The 17,295-nt window shown below is 43.2% G+C and overlaps 1 long non-coding RNA gene across 3 annotated transcripts in view; it reads left to right on the forward strand.

The window, feature by feature from the left end:
* Nucleotides 1-14,951, forward strand: part of LOC118259489 (uncharacterized) — a 34,171-nt gene extending 19,220 nt beyond the window's left edge. For 2 of the 3 annotated variants that reach the window (XR_007709315.1, XR_007709314.1), the window contains exon 3: nucleotides 14,921-14,951. This is a non-coding gene — a long non-coding RNA (uncharacterized LOC118259489). Of the gene's footprint in view, nucleotides 1-2,003; nucleotides 2,477-2,729; nucleotides 2,893-14,920 lie in introns of those variants that run through there. The other variant, XR_004782039.2, reaches the window with a different exon arrangement.
* Nucleotides 14,952-17,295: the final 2,344 nt, after the last annotated feature.

Genomic DNA, 17,295 nt, shown 5'->3' on the forward strand with positions numbered 1-17,295 from the left:
TCTTTCCTTCTTTCCTTCTTTCCTTCTTTCCTTTTTACTTTTTCTTTCTCTCTTTCTCTCTCTCTTTCTTTCTCTCTCTTTCTTTCTTCTCTATTTCTCTCTTTCTTGCTCTCTTTCTCTGTTTCTCTCCTTCTTTTTCTCTTTCTCTCCTTCTTTTTCTCTTTCTTTCTTTCTTTCTTTCTTTTCTTTCCTTCTTTCTTTCTTTCTTTCCTTCTTTCTTTCTTTCTTTCTTTCCTTCCTGCCTTCCTGCCTTCCTATCCTTCTTTCTTTTTTTCTTTTTCTTTTTCTTTTTCTTTTTCTTTTTCTTTTTCTTTTTCTTTTTCTTTTTCTTTTTCTTTTTCTTTTTCTTTCTTTGTTTTTTTTTCTTTCTTTCTTTCTTTCCTTCCTTTCTTTCTTTCTTTCTCTTTTTTCTTTCTTTCTTTGTTTCCTTCCTTTCTCTTTCTTTCCTTCCTTCCTTCCTTCCTTCCTTCCTTCCTTCCTTCCTCCCTCCCTCCCTCCCTCCCTCCCTCCCTCTCTTCCTCCCTCCCTTCCTCCCTTTCTTCTCTCCTTCCCTCCTTCCTTCCTTCGCTCCCTCCTTCTTCCCTCATTCCCTGACTGTTTCCTTCTCTGTTTCCTTCCCTGTTTCCTTCCCTCCCTGTTTCCTTCCTTATTTCTTTCCTTCCTTGTTTCCTTTTTTCCTTCCTTCCTTTTTTCTTCACTTCTTTCTTTGTTTCCTTCCTTCCTTATCTTATCACCGTATCTTTCTAGAAAGACCTTACAGTTCTCACAGAAAATCATTGTGGATTTTGTTGTTGTTGTTGTTTTGGTACTTTGGTTTTTCACTTGCCAGGCCCTTCTGGGGTCCTGGCTTACCTTCCCTATCATCTCTTTTAAGACTTTTTGCCCTTTGCTGCTGCATAACCTGAACCCCTGAAGCAGGCACCGGACTCACAGGTGCTGTCACTGACACCAGCCTGCCTGCTCTCACCCTGTGCCCCAAAATAACATGACCCGAGCTGGTGGCATCTGCAACACCCTGGTGCTGCGACGGGCCCATAGGAGCCCTTGCTGGCCTCCATGCAGGCAGACAGGTGCTCTGGTTTCCAAAAGCTTGGCACTGCTCCTGGAGCAATTTGAGAGGACAGGGTCCAAAAGTCCACTTTTATTCACAAACTTTATTATGTGCTCCACTAGGTACGTGGTACGAAAAGCACGCAGCCAATCAGAGGAGCACTGTGAGATGAGCGCTCCCCCCTTGCCACAAAATGTCGGCCATCACAAAATGGTGGCCGTCACAATATGTCGGCCCCCAGTGTGTTGCACGTGGAGGGACTTCCTGTTTCCATGGACCACTGCATAAGCTAAACGCATAGGCCGGTTTGGGCTGCATGGCACAGGCTGTCATTGCATGCTTCTTTTCAGGAGCCATATAACCTGCTGGGTCTTATCCACAGATTCAGCCGTTTGCCCCTTGCTTTTTTGACTTTCTTGCTTAAAACAATACTGCACACGTGCAGTACTGTTTCTGTGTTTTTAGAAATGCAAATATGTATATCCGATTACAGGGAAGCAAAAAATGTATACATGTATATAAATAGTGTGTCTGTGTAGAAAACCACTGTATATATTTACACATATTTGCATTTATTTGTGGATATACATACACGTGTCCGTACACACACACACTGCGCGTATCGTAGATAGGTATTTTCACATTTAGCGCTTCCCGGCCGAAAGGCAGCGGGCCACCAATCAGCGGGCGAACACAGGGCACGTGGCTCGAACAGCACGCAGCCAATCAGAGAGGCACTGTGAGATGAGCGCTCCCTCCCCGCCACAAAATGTCGGCCCCCAGTGTGTTGCACGTGGAGGGATTTCTTGTTCCCATGGCAACTGCATAAGCCAGACACATAGGCCGGTTTGGGCTGCCAGTCACAAGAGAAGGCGTAACTGGGAGGAGGCAGGGGGGTTCTGCCTGCTGGAGGGTAAGACTGATGAAAGGTTCTTGGAAGCCTGCGAGCAGTGACAGAGGCTGCTGGTGGCCTGCTGCAAGAGGTGTCTCGGTAACCCACCCGAGCTTCTGGCTGAGCCAAGTCGTCTACAGTCGTCTCCAGGCAGTCGGGGTGGTTTCTGTCAAGTGAGTTTCAAGATGAGCCTGAGGAATGTCTCTTGTAAGGCAAAGCCAAGGCTGCCAAATGCCCCGTCTGTGGAGCATGTTCGGCTCGCTGCAGAATAAGAATGCTTAGCGCAGAAAGGATTCCTTGCTTCCAGGCGGTGTTGATCCTTTGTCACCGGTGGCAAGGAGGACAGTGCTGGGAGCTCGAAGTAGTGCCTTCGGCAGCTTTGCTCTTCAAAGCCAGCGGCGCTTCTGTTCCTTGGCAAAAGGAGCTGCACTTCCTTCTCCCAGAAGTGTTGTTGCAGAAGTTTGGCAGTGCAAGTGAGGACTTTTTCCTGCAAATGCAAGGCAGTCTTGGCAGCAGCAGTTGAAATTGTTTCTGTGAGTATGTGCAGCCTCGGCTGCTGTCAGCACTGTGGAGAAGAGCATCAGCATTGCAAGGCAAGATGTGGCACAGGCTGTCATGGCACGCTTCCTTTTTGGAGCCATATGCACTGCTGGGTGTTTGGCAAAGATTCAGCTGTTTTCCCTGTTCTTTTTCAACTGTATTGCTTAGCACAATAGTGCATACGGGGAAGGGTAGGATAGTGCTCACCCGATTGTTTTAAAAATTGATATTTGTTTTCATTTCCAGCAGGTGGTGCTACAGAGAGACGGAGCGTGCTGTGCTGGCCCTTTGCTGCGTTCCAGAGCTCTGCTGCTGCCAATGTACTTGGGCAGTGGGGATCTAACAGCAGAAGAGCACTCTTTGGCCAGCATCTGGTGGCTGTAGGGAGGATGGCGCACTGTGCAAGCAGGTCCAGTAGAGAAGGCCTGGTGAGGGAGTATCTGTCCCTCTGGCTTTGCCCTCAGAGAGGCAGCATTCTCAGGAGAGATACCATGGACCTCAGGAGTTGGGTGATTTAGTTGTTTTCCTCCTGGCACACTGTCGTTGGGCTAAGAATACTAAATACTAAATACAATTTAATATAATATTAAATACTAATACTAAATACTGTTGTTGGGCTAAGAAGGTTCTTTGACAGTTTCCTGCCACTGAGTTTTCCAAAAGTCTGGCTGTTTTATTTTTTATTTTTCCCTCATGTTATGCAATTTTTGCAGTACAGTCATCCTGGGGAATGGTTTTAAATTAAAAGAGGGGAGATTTAGATTAGAGGCTAGGAGGAAATTCTTCACTTAGAGGGTGGTGAGGCAGTGGAACAGGTTGCCCGGGGAGGTTGTGGATGCTCCACCCCTGGAGGTGTCCAAGACCAGGTTGGATGAGGCCCTGAGCAACCTGATCTAGTGGGTGGCACGCCTGCCTATGGCAGGGGGATTGGAACAAGATGATCTTTGAGGTCCCTTCCAACCCGAGCCTTTCTATGGTTCTATGATTCTGTGATTAACCGTGTGTTTGGCCTGAATGACCCCAAAGCACCGAGGATCTCTATTTTTACTGCTGTACTTCAGTGCACAAATAGGGCCTCTCTTAGGTAAATACTAGCAAGGCTTCCCTCTGGGTGAGGTACTTGACAAGGCAGGGGAACAGTTTTTAATCATGCAGATTTCCATGAATTCTGGCCTCCTAAATTTCAGCAGTGGAGCCAGCTGTGGACTGACATGCTTGTGGCAGAGCCATTCTCCTTGTTAGATCTTACCCCTTGAGCTCAAAATTGTTTTTGTTACTTTGGTTCTTTAGACCTGCTTTCAAGAGCTACAGCTTATGAGTGTATCCTTTGATTACTCAGTTTAGACAAACATATACCAGTTTCATTTTTTCATACTGCTTTTTGACATATGAAAGCAAACTTTATTACGCTAAATAACAGAGGACCAGGGCACAAAGTGGCTATTTCAGACATCGTCTTGTAATTGTAGATTAACTTGAAGGAGAAAAGAAGGTGGTCTCTTTTAGGTGTAGTTAATATAGCCAAGCATATTTTTACATGTTAGTAAAGAATAATAATTTGTCAAAGTCTTTCAACAGAAGAAGGAGACTGTGGCACTTAGGTATGACAAACAACTTGTTCCTAGCTATATAAATCAAAGTAAAAATTCATCTGGAAGAAGTCTCAGCTATTGGAAATTTGTTAAAGAGTAATCATAGAATCATAGAATACCCTGAGTTGGAAGGACCCACAAGAATCCACACAGGACCACCCAACAAGCAGACCCTATGTCTGAGAGTGCTGTCCAAATGCTTCTTGAACTCCAGCAGACTCAGTGCTGTGACCATGCCTTGGGGAGCCTGTTCCAGTGCCCGACCACCCTCTCGGTGAAGAATCTTTTCCTAACACCCAGCCTGAACCTCCCCTGTCACAGCTCCATGCCGTTCCCTCGGGTCCTGTCACTGTGCCCAGAGAGCAGAGATCAGCGCCTGCCTCACTGCTCCCCCTTGGGTGGAAATCGGAGGCTACGATGAGGTCTTCCCTCAGCCTCCTCTGCTGTAGGCTGAACAAACCAAGTGACTTCAACTGCTCCTCATACATCTTGCCCTCTACACCCTTCATCGTCTGCATAGCCATCCTTTGGACACTCTCTGATAGGTTTGAGTCCTTTTTATATTGGGGTGCCCAAACCCACATATGATACTCAAGCGGAGTCTGCACCAGCACAGATTAGAGCGGCACAATCCCTTCCCGCAACATTCTGATTGTGAATTCTGATGGTGAATCTGGGTGGCAACATTGCCAGTTGTCTGCTTGCATTACCATAAAATCCCACAGCAGGAATTTATTTGGTAAATTTATAAGGAATAAATATTATTGAATAAAGTAAATATATCTTTACATATAGGTAAGCTTGCAATTCCATATGTCAACTATGGGAAAGTCTTCAGAAAAGGCAGGTAACAAGGCTATGTAATTACACTACTTACTATCTGTGGTAACTTTTTATGTATTTATTTATTTAGAATTCTTTTCACCCTGTCATTAAAAGAATATTGACTAGTTGTGCTCTTCAGCCAATGGTGCTTTCTTTCCTTGATAAAGATCACATTATAACCACAAGTTCTGATTGTAAACAGGGATTCCGTTGTCTCAGCCCTAGGCACTCATTTAACCACTTAGCACAGTGGGTTCTGGCTTAGGACAGTGATCAGTAATGTAGAAGGCAGTGATAAAATAAATAGTGTTACTATTAATATGGGATATTGATAAACCTCCTTAAAATATTCTCTTTACCTGTCTGTCTACATTTTATCTCAAGTCATTTCCCAGCCCTGTAAAGTAAAAGGAACCATTTTCCTGACAGTATTGCTAGATAGTTAGTTATTAGGGAATCAGATTGTGGGAAGCTCAGAAACTAAAAAGGCACCATTCTTTGTTTCTTAGTTTGGTCTTCATTTCTTAAAATTCCCAGAAACATATAATTATTTGGGGTGGAAAAGACCTTTAAGATCATCGTGTCCAACCATTAAGCTAGCACTCTCAGTCCATTGCTAAACCATATCCCTAAGTGCCACATGCCCACGTCTCTTAGCTACCTCCAGGGATGGCGACTCCACCACGTCTGCGGGCAGCCTGTTCCAATGCCTAACCAACCTTTTCATGAATAAATTCTTGCCGATAGACAATCTAAACCTCTGTTGGGGCAACTTGATGCCATTGCCTTACCACTTGCCACCTGAGAAATGGTCTCGACCGACACAGTCAGTAAGAAAAAAGGGTTAGTGCTAGGAGAAAGAGTTAGTGTTAGCCTCAGTAAGACAAAGTGAGAGAAAAGTTAGAAAAAAAGTTAGTTTGGGGGAGAAAGAAGAGATTGGAAACCTAAAAGAGGCAGTTGACGGGCTGTGCTCCTTCTCCTCTACCAAGACAGGGCCTCGCTCTCGTTAAGCCTTGCGCCTTCATCTTTTGGTCAGGAATAGATTTGACTAGTGCTATGATCATATAAAAAGCTCGTGGGTTGAGATAAAGACAGTTTAATCGGACAGAAAAGGAAGAGAAATAATAATATGCACAAAGCAGGTGATGTACCTGCTCACCACCCACTGACTAATGCCCAGCCTGTCCCCAAGCAGCAGTCCCTCTCCTACTCCAGCCTGCTACCCCATATAATTGTTCAGCGTGACACCACATGGTATGGGACATCCCTTTGGCCAACCTGGGTCAGCTGTCCCGACTGAATCCCTTCCCAGCTTCTTGTGCGCTCGCAGCCTCCTCGCTGGTGGGGTGCTATGGGAAGCTGAAAAGTCCTTGGCTTAGTGTAAGCACTGCTTGGCAACCGCTAAAACGTCAGCATGTTATCAGCGTTATTCTCATGCTAAATCCAAAACACAGCACCATACCAGCTACTGGGAGGACAATGAACCCTAACCTAGCTGAAACCAGGACAATACCAACCCCTTATTCCACACCGTTTATGTCATGCTCAGGTTCCGCACTTTCCAGTATTTTCCAATTAATCACCACTTTTCATATATGTATATGAGATGTCCACTGAGTTTGTTTAGTCTGTGAATGACTTTGGGCTCCATTTGTCACAAAAATCTTTCAGCGCAGAAGAGATGGTGTGAGGTGTTGGATCGTCACATGCTGAAGCTTGTTGTGATTCCATCACACCGCGGTGCTCGTCCAGTTTTATCATAATTCATTCATCATTATCTGGGTGACTGTTATTGTAACACCACGAACACGACATATAGCAATTATAGTAGTGATGACCTACGGTATTATATAGTAATTAACATCACGCAATTCAAATCATGGGCTATTCTCACCCAACATTAAATCCCTTTGAGGAATACATCAGACTTCCCCATCCTTCCACACTACCCACCAAGTGCACCCAGGTCCTTGAGCAAACGCAGTCGCATGGATGGGCTTGCCTTTGCCTGAGCCAGGAATAGCCCAGACTGTCTGACCCTGAGTGCTTTTTATGTGCACTACAGGGACTTTATTCCCTTCTACAGTACGTAACAGGTTTGACTGGGCGGGTCTGGCTTGGTTGGCAGAACCCCTAGTGTTGACTAACCAGGTGGCCTTTGCCAAATGTGTATGCCAATTTTTGAATGTCCCAGCTCCCTCTACCTTCAGTGCGCTCTTTAACAGACCATTATATGCTCGATTTTCCTGGAGGCTGGTGCATGATAGGGGATGTGATATACCCACTCAATACTGCGCTCTTTGGCCCAGGTGTCTATGAGGTTGTTTCAGAAATAAGTCCGTTGTCTGACTCAGTTCTTCACGGGGGGCCATGTCGCCATAGGACTTGCTTTCCAAGTGTTGTGGGCAGTAGCACGGGGCACAGGGTGTGTTTCCAGCCATCTGGTGGTTGCTTCCACCATTGTAAGTACATGGCGCTTGCTGTTGCAGGTTTGAGGGAGTGTGATATAATCAATCTGCCAGACTTCCCCACAGTTATATTTCAGCCATTGTCCTCCATACCTGAGAGGCTTTAACCATTTGGCTTGCTTGATTGCAGCACGTGTTTCAGAATCCTGAATAAACTGTCCAGTACCGTCCATGGTGAGGACCATCGCTCAATCACAAGCCCACCTATACGTTTCATCTCTTCCTTGATGGCCTGAGGTGTCATGGACCCACGGACCTATAAATAATTCACCCTTCTGTTGCCAGTCCAGATCCACCTCAGCCACTTCAGCATTAACAGCCGGATCCACCTGCTGGTTGTTTCGGTGTTCTTCAGTAGCCCGATACTTGAGCATGTGAGCACATATATGGCATCCTTCCAAATCCAGGTTCTATACCAGGGCTGCAACATCTTGCTAAAATGAAGAAAGTTTCTTTCTTTCTTTCTTCTTTCCTCCTTTCCTCCTTTCTTTCTTTTTCTTTCTTTCTTTCTTTCTTTCTTTCTTTTCTTTCTTTCTTTCTTTCTTTCTTTCTTTTTCTCTATCTCTCTTTCTCTTTCTTCTCTCTCTTTCTCTTCTCTCCTTTTTCTCTTTCTTTCTTTCTTTTCTTTCTTTCTTTCTTTCTTTCCTTCTTTCTTTCTTTCCTTCTTTCTTTCTTTCTTTCTTTCTTTCTTCCTTTCTTCCTTTCTTCCTTTCTTCCTTTCTTCCTTTCTTCCTTTCTTCCTTTCTTTCTTTCTTTTCTTTCTCTCTTTCTCTTCTTTCTCTCTCCTTTCTCTCTTTCTCTCTTTCTCTCTTTCTCTCTTTCTCTCTTCTCTCTTTTTCTTTTCTTTCTTTCTCTTTCTTTCTCTTCTTTCTTTCTTTCTTTCTTTCTTTCTTTCTTTCTTTCTTTCCTTCCTTCCTTCCTTCCTTCCTTCCTTCCTTCCTTCCTTCCTTTCTCCGTTTCTTCCTTCCTTCCTTCCTTTCTGTGTTTCTTCCTTTCCTCCTTTCCTTCTTTACCTGATCCTTTCAATTACCAGAGAGAAGAGTTACATAATAGTCAACAGTGATGTAGTATTTCTGTGGATGTTTGCAGGTTTTCTACCTCTCCGTCTCTTGTACATTCACAGGGAATGACATGACATTGCATGTGTTCACCTAGTCCTTGTAAAGTTTCAGTTTTACAGAAAAACTCTGGTTTATGTCTTTGAACTGGTGGTAGAGCAACGAGTTGCTGTTGTTGGGGAAAGTTAAAAAAAATTGCAGATGAGGAGGCAATACTGTAATGGAATAAAACTTGCAGCAGGCATCTGTCTCTCATCTTCAAGTTTGGGTTAGTTTAACTGTGAGGAATGGGAAGCTGAGTTATTTAGATTTTCATTGTTATTTATTATTTGTTTTTCTTTTGTTTTTGTTTGTTAGTTTAATGGAAGTTGGAGCACACGGCTATAATTTGCGTCCCTAGGGAACCTGTGGCCTCTCCCAAGCCCAGCAAGTCGGTGTTAAAATGATCTCTGCACAGTGCAACGCCGCCCTCTGCTGGTAACCCAGGCTGCAGCAAAACGGCAACACTTCTTATGTCTCTCTTCTTTCTTTCTTTCTTTCTTCCTTTCTTTCTTTCTTTCTTTCTTTCTTTTCTTTCTTTCTTTCTTTCTTTCTTTCTTTCTTTCTTCTTTCTTCTCTTTCTTCTCTTTCTTTCCTTCTTTCCTTCTTTCCTTCTTTCCTTCTTTCCTTCTTTCTTTCCTTTCTTTCTTTTTCTTTCACTCTTTCTCCTCTTTCTTTCTTTCTTTCTTTCTCTATTTTCTCTATTTTCTTTCTCTCTTTCTTGCTTTCTTTCTCTGTTTCTCTCATTTTTCTCTTCTTTCTTTCTTCTTTTCTTTCTTTTTCTTTTCTTTCTTTCTTTCCCTTCTTTTCTTTCTTTTCTTTCTTTCTTTCTTTTACCTTCTTTCCTTCCTTCCTTCTTCCTTCCTTCCTTAATTCCTATCTTTCTTTTTCTTTTTCTTTTTCTTTTTTCTTTTTCTTTTTCTTTTCTTTTTTCTTTTTCTTTTTCTTTCTTCTTTTTTGTCTTTCTTTCTTTCTTCTTTCTTTTCTTTCCTTCTCTTTCTCTTTCTTCTTTTTTCTCTTTCTTTCTTTCTTGCTTTCCTTCCTTCCTTTCTCTTTCCTTCTTCCTTCCTTCCTTCCTTCCTTCCTTCCTTCCTTCCTTTCTCTTTCTTTCTTTCTTCCTTCCTTTCTCTTTCTTTCTTTCTTTCCTTCTTTTCTTTCTTTCTTTCTTTCTTTCTTCTTTTCTTTCTTTCTTTCTTTCTTTCCTTCTTTCTTTCTCTTTCTCTTTTTTCTTTCTTTCTTTCTTTCTCTTTTCTTTCTTTCTTTCTCTTTATTCTCTTTCTCTTTCTCTCTTTCTTCTCTTCTCTCTTTCTTTCTCTTCTTTCTCTCCTTCCTTCCTTCCTTCCTTTCTCCGTTTCTTCCTTCCTTCCTTCCTTTCTCGTTTTCTTCCTTTCCTCCTTTCCTTCTTTACCTGATACTTTCAATTACCAGAGAGAAGAGTTACATAATAGTCAACAGTGATGTAGTATTTCTATGGATGTTTGCAGGTTTTCTACCTCTCCGTCTCTTGTACATTCACAGGGAATGACATGACATTGCATGTGTTCACCTAGTCTTGTAAAGTTGCAATTTTACAGAAACACTGTGGTTTATGTCTTTGAGCTGGTGGTAGAGCAACGAGTTGCTGTTGTTGGGGAAAGTTAAAAAAAATTGCAGATGAGGAGGCAATACCTGTAATGGAATAAAACTTGCAGCAGGCATCTGTCTCTCATCTTCAAGTTTGGGTTAGTTTAACTGTGAGGAATGGGAAGCTGAATTATTTAGATTTTCATTGTTATTTATTATTTGTTTTTTCTTTGTTTTTGTTGTTAGTTTAAAGGAAGTTGGAGCACACGGCTATAATTTGCGTCCCTAGGGAACCTGTGGCCTCATCCCAAGCCCAGCAGTCGGTGTTAAAATGATCTCTGCACAGTGCAACGCCGCCCTCTGCTGGTAACCCAGGCTGCAGTAAAACGGCAACATTTCTTATGTCTCTCTTCCTTTTTTTTCTTTCTTTCTTTCTTTCCTTCTTTCTTTCTTTCTTTCTTTCCTTCTTTCTTTCTTTCTTTCTTTACTTTTTTTCTTTTTCTTTCTCTCTTTCTCCCTCTTTCTTTCTCTTTCTTTCTTTCTCTATATTTCTATTTCTTTCTCTCTTTCTTGCTTTCTTTCTCTTTTCTCTCTTTTCTCTCTCTTTCTTTTTCTTTCTTTCTTTCTTTCTTTCTTTCTTTCTTTCTTTCTTTCTTTTACTTTCTTTCCTTCCTTCCTTCCTTCCTTCCTTCTTCCTTCCTTCCTATCTTGCTTTCTTTCTTTCTTTCTTTCTTCTTTCTTTCTTTCTTTTCTTTCTTTCCTTTCCTTCCTTCCTTTCCTTTCCTTCCTTCCTTCCTTCCTTCCTTCCTTCCTTCCTTCCTTCTTTCCTTCCTTCCTTCCTTCTCTTTCTTTCCTTTCTTTCTTCTTTCTTTCTTTCTTTCTTTCTTTCTTTCTTTCCTTCTTTCTTTCTTTCTTTCTTTCTTTCTCTTTCTCTTCTTTCTTTCTTTCTTTCTTCTCTTTCTTTCTTTCTTCTCTTTCTCTCTTTCTCTTTCTCTCTTCTTTCTCTCTTTCTTTCTCTTTCTTTCTCTCCTTCCTTCCTTCCTTCCTTTCTCCGTTTCTTCCTTCCTTCCTTCCTTCCTTTCTGTGTTCTTCCTTTCCTCCTTTCCTTCTTTACCTGATACTTTCAATTACCAGAGAGAAGAGTTACATAATAGTCAACAGTGATGTAGTATTTCTGATGGATGTTTGCAGGTTTTCTACCTCTCCGTCTCTTGTACATTCACAGGGAATGACATGACATTGCATGTGTTCACCTAGTCTTGTAAAGTTTCAATTTTACAGAAACACTGTGGTTTATGTCTTTGAGCTGGTGGTAGAGCAACGAGTTGCTGTTGTTGGGGAAAGTTAAAAAAAATTGCAGATGAGGAGGCAATACTGTAATGGAATAAAACTTGCAGCAGGCATCTGTCTCTCATCTTCAAGTTTGGGTTAGTTTAACTGTGAGGAATGGGAAGCTGAATTATTTAGATTTTCATTGTTATTTATTATTTGTTTTTCTTTTGTTTTTGTTTGTTAGTTTAATGGAAGTTGGAGCACACGGCTATAATTTGCGTCCCTAGGGAACCTGTGGCCTCTCCCAAGCCCAGCAAGTCGGTGTTAAAATGATCTCTGCACAGTGCAACGCCGCCCTCTGCTGGTAACCCAGGCTGCAGCAAAACGGCAACACTTCTTATGTCTCTCTTCTTTTTCTTTCTTTCTTTCTTTCTTTCTTTCTTTCTTTCTTTCTTTCTTTCTTTCTTTCTTTCTTTCTTCTTCTTTTCTTTCTTTCTTTCTTCCTTTCTTCTTTCTTCCTTTCTTCCTTCTTCCTTTCTTCCTTTCTTCCTTCTTTCTTCCTTTCCTTCCTTTTCCTTCCTTTCCTTCCTTCCTTCTTCTTTCTTTCCCTTTCTTTCTTTTTCTTTCCTCTCTTTCTCTCTCTCTTTCTTTCTTCTTTCTTTCTTTCTCTATTTCTCTTTCTTGCTCTCTTTCTTCTGTTTCCTTCTTCCTTTCTTCCTTTCTTACTCCTTTCTTTTCTCTCTTTCTTCTCTTTCTTTCTCTCTCTTTCTTTCTTTCTCTATTTCTCTCTTTCTTGTCTTTCTTTCCTTCTGTTTCTCTCTTTCTTTCTTCTCCTTTCCTCCTTCTTCTTTCTCTTTCTTTCTTTTCTTCTTTCTTTCTTTCCTTCTTCTTTCTTTCTTCCTTCTTTCTTTCTTTCTTCTTTTCTTTCTTTCTTTCTTCTTCTTCTTTCTTTCCTTCCTTTCCTTCCTATCTTTCTTTCTTCTTTTTCTTTTTCTTTTCTTTTTCTTTTTCTTTTTCTTTTTCTATTTCTTTTTCTTTTTCTTTTTTTCTTTTTCTTTTCTTTCTTCTTTTTCTTTCTTTCTTTCTTTCCTTCCTTTCTATTTCTTTCTTTCTCTTTTTCTTTCTTTCTTGTTTCCTTCCTTTCTCTTTCTTTCCTTCCTTCCTTCCTTCCTTCCTTCCTTCCTTCCTTCCTTCCTTCCTTCATTCCTCCTTCCTCCCTCCCTCCCTCCTCCCTCTCTTCCTCCCTCCCTTCCTCCCTTTCTTCTCTCCTTCCCTCCTTCCTTCCTTCGCTCCCTCCTTCTTCCCTCATTCCCTGACTGTTTCCTTCTCTGTTTCCTTCCCTGTTTCCTTCCCTCCCTGTTTCCTTCCTTATTTCTTTCCTTCCTTGTTTCCTTTTTTCCTTCCTTCCTTTTTTCTTCACTTCTTTCTTTGTTTCCTTCCTTCCTTATCTTATCACCGTATCTTTCTAGAAAGACCTTACAGTTCTCACAGAAAATCATTGTGGATTTTGTTGTTGTTGTTGTTTTGGTACTTTGGTTTTTCACTTGCCAGGCCCTTCTGGGGTCCTGGCTTACCTTCCCTATCATCTCTTTTAAGACTTTTTGCCCTTTGCTGCTGCATAACCTGAACCCCTGAAGCAGGCACCGGACTCACAGGTGCTGTCACTGACACCAGCCTGCCTGCTCTCACCCTGTGCCCCAAAATAACATGACCCGAGCTGGTGGCATCTGCAACACCCTGGTGCTGCGACGGGCCCATAGGAGCCCTTGCTGGCCTCCATGCAGGCAGACAGGTGCTCTGGTTTCCAAAAGCTTGGCACTGCTCCTGGAGCAATTTGAGAGGACAGGGTCCAAAAGTCCACTTTTATTCACAAACTTTATTATGTGCTCCACTAGGTACGTGGTACGAAAAGCACGCAGCCAATCAGAGGAGCACTGTGAGATGAGCGCTCCCCCCTTGCCACAAAATGTCGGCCATCACAAAATGGTGGCCGTCACAATATGTCGGCCCCCAGTGTGTTGCACGTGGAGGGACTTCCTGTTTCCATGGACCACTGCATAAGCTAAACGCATAGGCCGGTTTGGGCTGCATGGCACAGGCTGTCATTGCATGCTTCTTTTCAGGAGCCATATAACCTGCTGGGTCTTATCCACAGATTCAGCCGTTTGCCCCTTGCTTTTTTGACTTTGTTGCTTAAAACAATACTGCACACGTGCAGTACTGTTTCTGTGTTTTTAGAAATGCAAATATGCATATGCGATTACAGGTAAGCAAAAAATGTATACATGTATATAAATAGTGTGTCTGTGTAGAAAACCACTGTATATATTTACACATATTTGCATTTATTTGTGGATATACATACACGTGTCCGTACACACACACACTGCGCGTATCGTAGATAGGTATTTTCACATTTAGCGCTTCCCGGCCGAAAGGCAGCGGGCCACCAATCAGCGGGCGAACACAGGGCACGTGGCTCGAACAGCACGCAGCCAATCAGAGAGGCACTGTGAGATGAGCGCTCCCTCCCCGCCACAAAATGTCGGCCCCCAGTGTGTTGCACGTGGAGGGATTTCTTGTTCCCATGGCAACTGCATAAGCCAGACACATAGGCCGGTTTGGGCTGCCAGTCACAAGAGAAGGCATAACTGGGAGGAGGCAGGGGGGTTCTGCCTGCTGGAGGGTAAGACTGATGGAAGGTTCTTGGAAGCCTGCGAGCAGTGACAGAGGCTGCTGGTGGCCTGCTGCAAGAGGTGTCTCGGTAACCTGCCCTGAGCTTCTGGCCTGAGCCAAGTCGTCTACAGTCGTGCTCCAGGCAGTCGGGGTGGTTTCTGTCAAGTGAGTTTCAAGATGATCCTGAGGAATGTCTCTTGTAAGGCAAAGCCAATGGCTGCCAAATGCCCGTCTGTGGAGCATAGTTCGGCTCGCTGCAGAATAAGAATGCTTAGCGCAGAAAAGGATTCCTTGCTTCCAGGCGGTGTTGATCCTTTGTCACCGGTGCAAGGAGGACAGTGCTGGGAGCTCGAAGTAGTGCCTTCGGCAGCTCTGCTCTTCAAAGCCAGCGGCGCTTCTGTTCCCTTGGCAAAAGGAGCTGCACTTCCTTCTCCCAGAAGTGTTGTTGCAGAAGTTTGGCAGTGCAAGTGAGGACTTTTTCCTGCAAATGCAAGGCAGTCTTGGCAGCAGCAGTTGAAATTGTTTCTGTGAGTATGTGCAGCCTCGGCTGCTGTCAGCACTGTGGAGAAGAGCATCAGCATTGCAAGGCAAGATGTGGCACAGGCTGTCATGGCACGCTTCCTTTTTGGAGCCATATGCACTGCTGGGTGTTTGGCAAAGATTCAGCTGTTTTCCCTGTTCTTTTTCAACTGTATTGCTTAGCACAATAGTGCATACGGGGAAGGGTAGGGATAGTGCTCACCCGATTGTTTTAAAAACTGATATTTGTTTCATTTCCAGCAGGTGTGCTACAGAGAGACGGAGCGTGCTGATGCCTGGCCCTTTGCTGCGTTCCAGAGCTCTGCTGCTGCCAATGTACTTGGGCAGTGGGGATCTAACAGCAGAAGAGCACTCTTTGGCCAGCATCTGGTGGCTGTAGGGAGGATGGCGCACTGTGCAAGCAGATCCAGTAGAGAAGGCCTGGTGAGGGAGTATCTGTCCCTCTGGCTTTGCCCTCAGAGAGGCAGTATTCTCAGGAGAGATACCATGGACCTCAGGAGTTGGGTGATTTAGTTGTTTTCCTCCTGGCACACTGTCGTTGGGCTAAGAATACTAAATTACTAAATACAATTTAATATAATATTAAATACTAATACTAAATACTGTCGTTGGGCTAAGAAGGTTCTTTGACAGTTTCCTGCCACTGAGTTTTCCAAAAGTCTGGCTGTTTTATTTTTATTTTTCCCTCATGTTATGCAATTTTTGCAGTACAGTCATCCTGGGGAATGGTTTTTAAATTAAAAGAGGGGAGATTTAGATTAGAGGCTAGGAGGAAATTCTTCACTTAGAGGGTGGTGAGGCACTGGAACAGGTTGCCTGGGGAGGTTGTGGATGCTCCACCCCTGGAGGTGTTCAAGACCAGGTTGGATGAGGCCCTGAGCAACCTGATCTAGTGGGTGGCACTGCCTGCCTATGGCAGGGAGATTGGAACAAGATGATCTTTGAGGTACCCAACCCAAGCCTTTCTATGGTTCTATGATTTCTGTGATTAACCGTGTGTTTGGCCGAATGACCCCAAAGCACCGAGGATCTCTATTTTTACTGCTGTACTTCAGTGGCACAAATTAGGGCCTCTCTCTTAGGTAAATACTAGCAAGGCTTCCCTCTGGGTGAGGTACTTGACAAGGCAGGGGAACAGTTTTTAATCATGCAGATTTCCATGAATTCTGGCCTCCTAAATTTCAGCAGTGAGAGCCAGCTGTGGACTGACATGCTTGTGGCAGAGCCATTCTCCTTGTTAGATCTTACCCCTTGAGCTCAAAATTGTTTTTGTTACTTTGGTTCTTTAGACCTGCTTTCAAGAGCTACAGCTTATGAGTGTATCCTTTGGTTACTCAGTTTCGACAAACATATACCAGTTTCATTTTTTCATACTGCTTTTTTGACATATGAAAGCAAACTTTATTACGCTAATAACAGAGGACCAGGGCACAAAGTGGCTATTTCGGACATCATCTTGTAATTATAGATTAACTTGAAGGAGAAAAGAAGGTGGTCTCTTTTAGGTGTAGTTAATATAGCCAAGCATATTTTACATGTTAGTAAAGAATAATAATTTGTCAAAGTCTTTCAACAGAAGAAGGGAGACTGTGGCACTTTAGGCTATGACAAACAACTTGTTCCTAGCTATATAAATCAAAGTAAAAATTCATCTGGACGAAGTCTCTCAGCTATTGGAAATTTGTTAAAGAGTAACATAGAATCATAGAATACCCTGAGTTTGGAAGGACCCACAAGAATCCACACAGGACCACCCAACAAGCAGACCCTATGTCTGAGAGTGCTGTCCAAATGCTTCTTGAACTCCAGCAGACTCAGTGCTGTGACCATGCCTTGGGGAGCCTGTTCCAGTGCCCGACCACCCTCTCGGTGAAGAATCTTTTCCTAACACCCAGCCTGAACCTCCCCTGTCACAGCTTCATGCCGTTCCCTCGGGTCCTGTCACTGTCCCCAGAGAGCAGAGATCAGCGCCTGCCTCACTGCTCCCCCTTGGGTGGAAATCGGAGGCTACGATGAGGTCTTCCCTCAGCCTCCTCTGCTGTAGGCTGAACAAACCAAGTGACTTCAACTGCTCCTCATACATCTTGCCCTCTACACCCTTCATCGTCTGCATAGCCGTCCTTTGGACACTCTCTGATAGGTTTGAGTCCTTTTTATATTGGGGTGCCCAAACCCACATATGATACTCAAGCGGAGTCTGCACCAGCACAGATTAGAGCGGCACAATCCCTTCCCGCAACATTCTGATTGTGAATTCTGATGGTGAATCTGGGTGGCAACATTGCCAGTTGTCTGCTTGCATTACCATAAAATCCCACAGCAGGAATTTATTTGGTAAATTTATAAGGAATAAATATTATTGAATAAAGTAAATATATCTTTACATATAGGTAAGCTTGCAATTCCATATGTCAACTATGGGAAAGTCTTCAGAAAAGGCAGGTAACAAGGCTATGTAATTACACTACTTACTATCTGTGGTAACTTTTTATGTATTTATTTATTTAGAATTCTTTTCACCCTGTCATTAAAAGAATATTGACTAGTTGTGCTCTTCAGCCAATGGTGCTTTCTTTCCTTGATAAAGATCACATTATAACCACAAGTTCTGATTGTAAACAGGGATTCCGTTGTCTCAGCCCTAGGCACTCGTTTAACCACTTAGCACAGTGGGTTCTGGCTTAGGACAGTGGTCAGTAATGTAGAAGGCAGTGATAAAATAAATAGTGTTACTATTAATATGGGATATTGATAAACCTCCTTAAAATATTCTCTTTAC

Source organism: Cygnus atratus, chromosome Z (genome assembly GCF_013377495.2).
Source record: "Cygnus atratus isolate AKBS03 ecotype Queensland, Australia chromosome Z, CAtr_DNAZoo_HiC_assembly, whole genome shotgun sequence".
Taxonomy (NCBI): Eukaryota; Metazoa; Chordata; class Aves; order Anseriformes; family Anatidae; genus Cygnus; species Cygnus atratus.